Here is a 5,307-nt window from a genome sequence, read left to right as displayed (position 1 = left end):
AGAGAGAAGGAGAAGAAGAGAAGAAGGAGAAGAAGGAGAAGAAGAAGAAGAAGAGGAAGGGAGAGAGAGAGGGAGAAGAAGAGGGAGAGAGAGGAGAAGAAGAAGAAGAAGGGAGAGAGAGAAGGAGAAGAAGAGAAGAAGAGGAAGAGGAAGAGAGAGAGAGAAGGAGAAGAAGAGAAGAAGAGAGAAGAGAAAGGAGAAGGAGGAGAAGAAGAGGAGAGAAAGAGAAGGAGAAGAAGAGTAGAAGAAGAAGAAGAAGAGGAAGGGAGAGAGAGAAGGAGAAGAAGAAGGAGAGGAGAGAGGAGAAGAAGAAGAAGGTGAGAAAGAAGATAACTTGAAGAGAAATCAGAAGGCCAAGCACGAAGACTCGTTCGCGGCCATCGAGAAATCAAGGACACTCAGGGTTACACGGATGCATGAGACCGGAAGTCCGTGGATGGCTCGTGACACCTAGCAAGACAACGTTGACTACCCACTCGAAAAGGGTGTCCTCTAACCCTCCAACTATTCTTAATGCTTATTGTTCATGGTTTTTCTTCCACACTTAAAGTGCATGATTATGAAAAGTCAAGTGCTTGAGCTGCATGAAATATTAACTAGCCGAGTACATGAAATATTGTTGCATGAAATATTGCAAATACGGGATGATTGCATGGGAGTCAAGTGGACAAATAGAATGGATTCTACATGGATTGACGCACAGGAAATGATAAGGTTTTCATAAATTTTACATAAAATGATAGACCTTCGCGTAGAGCAATGCTTAAATTAACCAATAAAAATCACGATTTGCATCTACATAAAAATTAAACACACGAAATGTTAGTTTCAGTTCATAGGATGCAATTGCACCAATGGATAGAAACCTAGACTTTCATATACGCAAGTCACATGAGATCTGGTGCATTAGGAATAAGTATTCGTTGCCAGGTATGAAGAGAGTTAAAGGTTGTTTAGGATGTACTAATATATTAAACGCACCATGTGCATGATGGGTAAGTTTGATTGGAGAATTTTGCATAGTACCGCACTAAGAGAGATGGAAGGGACGCATGCATCTAGACTGTATCCTGAAGGCCTAGGTGAAAGGTCTTGCATTGCCAAGTGTGTTAACTTTACTTGGTTAGAGAGAGATGAGTAAAAACTGGAAGAATAAAAGGCTCTTGGATGGGTTGCGAATAAGGATTGCTCGTTGCCTTGGTTGGCCAGTCAATGCTTTAAGTTAGGGCTAAGTCACCACAAGGAAACGCCCAAGGGGAAGAGAGATTCAAAAGAAGTTAAGAGGTCAAGTATAATTGTCTGCGAATTGTTTTATCGATCTTGCTGTAGACTATCGCAAATGGATACGCTCCTAGCTTAATAGAAACTGGTGACCTAACTCTAAATGGATTGTTGACCCAAGTTATGCTTGGTTGTTTGAAAAAGGTATCTCCAAGTGGATATCGACTGGTTGTGTTGATAAGAGGAGAGAATCTTACTAAGGATTGGTGGATCATAAGCAAGGTGAATGCTTGATGTGGTTTTGGAGGAATATCCAAGTGATTATATTTTCATGGCGGGAACTGTAAGGATAAATTGCCATGGGAACAAAAGGGATGTTTTCCCTAGTAAATGTTATTAGGCTGGTTGCTACAGTTGTGGATGATTTCCTAAAGGAATAATTAAGGAAGGATGGCACTAGCTACCCCCGCGAACCGCCAAACCCTAACCAAGGGGGTTATGAATCCGCGCTGGGAATGTGGACCGAACCTGTTGCGAGAGGTCTCTCCGTGGAAATTACTTGGCATAGGAGGACGCTTGGGTGCTAGGGGGGCTCTGGCCGTAAATCCCAATGCCTTCGGATCCTACACAAGTGTTCTACGTGACTCAAGATGGGATCTCGAGGCCTTGATACTAGTTACAAGGCATAATCTTGGTAGGATAAACCTTTGGATGTTTTTAATTGCCGAGAGACGGAAGGATTTTTTTGCGGAGGTAGAAAGGGACACTTAATTCTCCTGTATGGGCAGGAGACAAACATTAATATGAAGAAAAGTTAAGGAAGTGTTTGATCTTGTTTTATATTGTCTTAGTGTCTGTGCCCTAAATTACGTAAAGGAACCTATGATTAACAAGTTAATTAAGGAAGCTGCTTTTATGTGTCAAACATAATGTGGTAGGTAATTAGATAACTAAAATAACTCGAGGGAAGTGTGGTGGATGTGACCGTCGGGTCCATCCTACGGCAGGGTGGTCTCGGTTAGTTGAGAGCTTTCCTTAATGGAATTTATTTGATGCGAACGATAGATAGACAAGGACCTCAGAACTTGTAAGTTAAAAACCTGATTCATACCATTTTAGGGGACCGGAATGGGACTATGCCCTACAGGTAGAGAGGTCGAGTGGTGCATCCCTCTCGTTTCCCATTCTCTTTGAACCAAGTGCAGTATGAGTTTGCTTTGGCCCAGTTGTGTTTGCGCAAAGTGGGGCAATTGTAGACCGATGCTAGAAGGCTGTTAGGAAGACTCGACTACAAGAAACTTGGACTTCAAGTCGATCCTAGTGGGAATGGCCGGATAAGTTCCGTTGCGAGGCAGACTCGAGAGACCTTAGTTGGCAAACCCAATGTCATTCCTTGGGAGTGCCGAGTGGCGTCTTCTAGATATATCTCTCGATGGACTGCTAAGACGTGTCCCGTGATTTGAGGAGCGGGCACGTTACAATCTATAAGAAGGCCAAGGTCAATAGAACATTCTCAAAGATTTGGAAGATGAGGGCGAGGATCCAAGTGTCATGATTCATGGTGAAAATGAAGTTTATGAGAAAGATAATGGTCAATATCAAATTTATGATCCATTGGATGACTTTCCTTTTGACTCGGATGGATGTGTACCTTTTGATTTGAGAGGAAAAGAGTAATAATGTTATTACATGTTGCCACTTCAGATTATTCTATCTCATTGGATGCTTGGATAGGTTTTAGGAGCCCAAGTACACTTTAAATCCAAGGGAACATCCATGGGAATAATATTTTCATTTTGATGGATGGTGGTAGCACACATAATTTCATAAACAAATCAACCATGGATCGATTGAAGTGTCTTTCCCCACTAATTTACAAAACAACTGAGTAATGGGGATGAAGATGTTAACATCTAAATGTACTCAAAATTTCACCTATATTTGGTTGAAAATTATGAAGCATCGATGGACTTGATACCTTTAGAAACAAGCCCCATCGATATTATTTTGGGTTGTGATTTGTTGAAGGAATTAGGAAAGATCTTTGTGGACTTTTGTTAGTTGTACATGGAGTTTTTGAGCATTGGAAAACTCACACACCTAGAGGGGCTTTGAATTAAATATAATTTCAAACTTATCATAGCAAAGCAACTCAACAAAGAGCTTGAAAGTGGTCTCAAGTCTTTGTGTTGCATCTCAACAACTAGGAAACTACATATTGACCTAAGAATTCATCATGGGATGCAACTCTTAGAGCTCTATTGGAGGAGTGCAAGGACTTGTTTAAATACCTACATCTCTCCTTCTAAGAGACACCTAAGAGAGTAGTGGATCATCCTATTGATTTAGATCCCAAGTCAAAGATTGTTAATAAACCTTCTTACAAGCTTTCAAAATGTGGAAGGAAAAAAGTAGCCAAACAAATCAAAGACTTATTGGAAATGGGATTCATTCAGCTGACAGGTTCATCACCATATGCCTCTCTAGTATTATTAGTAAAGAAGAAGGATGGTACTTTGTTTATAAGTATAGATTACATGGATCTTAATAAGATTACCATCAAGAACATGTACCCTATCCCACAAGTTGATGATTAAGGGGGTTAAATGCTTCACTAACATAAACTTCAGGTTAGGTTATCATCATATTAGGATGAGAGAGGGGATGATGAGATGAAGATTGCTTTTTGAATTGATAGAGGGATTTATCACTTTCTTTTTATGATATTTGGGTTGACAAATGCTCCACCACCTTTCAAAGTATTATAAACAAGATACTGCAGCCTTCCTTTTCAAGTTTTGTTGGTATTCTTCAATGATATTTTTATCTAAAACAAGTCATTAGAGAATCATTTGATGCACGTAATGAAGGTGTTTAATGTTTTAAGGAAACATAAACTCTTAAGTAAGGAGACCAAATATGCATTCATATAAACTAAAGTGGAGTATTTGGGATACATTGTGTGAAGAAGGCATAAAGACTAACCTAAAGAAAGTGCAACACGTAAAGGAATGACTATTAATACACCTTTGACGAGACATGCTGAAGAAAGAAGCTTTCTTTTTGAAAGCTATATTTGATCACAATTTTAATCAATTGATGGAATTGCTCACTTTAGGTCCTATTTTAGTTTGGCCTAATTTTTGTAAGGAATTGCCCTAATTTTTGTAAGGAATCCACTATCCACATTAGGGTCAATTTTCAAGAAATATGGGCCTTTTAATTAGTGTTCAAAATGATGAGGTTGGTGAATCGGCCAATGGGAAACTACCATTTGTGGTCAAATGCAATATTTGACTCTCTACTAATTCAACCAGACTTCATCTATCTCTAGTAAGGTAATTCCATCCAACACCTTGTCCTTGATAATTATATTTTTTGGTCCTTTTTCTTACTTTCACAATAGCTTGATGTGACTTTTTTGAAAAGTGGGGTCTTAAGTTACCTTAAGACTAAAAAATAAAAAGCTTTTAAAGTTTTTGTGTGCATGTGTCTAGTAACTCTCCTTATAATGGCACTTTAGCTTCTCTAAACTTCTTTTTGGATCACCTCTACTCTATTTTAATCTCATTTCTATCCAACTTCATCCTAACCTCATTTCTTGTCAATACTAAAGACTTCTTCTTAGTAACCATCTAATTCTACGCATGCATGCAATGCTATAATACAAGATAACCTACAAGATCCATGATTGGATAACAAGTCTTTTCTGTTGTAAAGTTTCTCACAAGATTAACAAACAAAAAATAGAAAATGTGAGATTTCAATGCAAAAGATGAATTTTGGGATTTCAGCTAGCATGAGTTGGGGGTTGAATGCTGCATGTGCCGAGTCGCCTATGTTTACTTATACACTATACTCGCACACATGTACACTACAGGTGGTACACCAATCACTATCACTTTCTTCTTTTCTCTTTTAGTGGCAATATAATAAGCGAAGGCATGTCACATAGTGTGATTGTTAGGGCTCTTACACACCGGTCTCTCTCTTCTTACTTGAATCTATATAGCTTATGCTTCCTTCTTACTTTCGCTCATGCTTCTACATTTCTGTGCTACCTTTTAACTAGTATTAGAGCAAGCA

This window comes from Lygodium microphyllum, chromosome 11 (assembly GCF_053477565.2).
Source record: "Lygodium microphyllum isolate KBCC chromosome 11, Lygodium_microphyllum_v1.1.10, whole genome shotgun sequence".
NCBI lineage: Eukaryota > Viridiplantae > Streptophyta > Polypodiopsida > Schizaeales > Lygodiaceae > Lygodium > Lygodium microphyllum.
Note: the sequence above shows the minus strand (reverse complement) of the source record.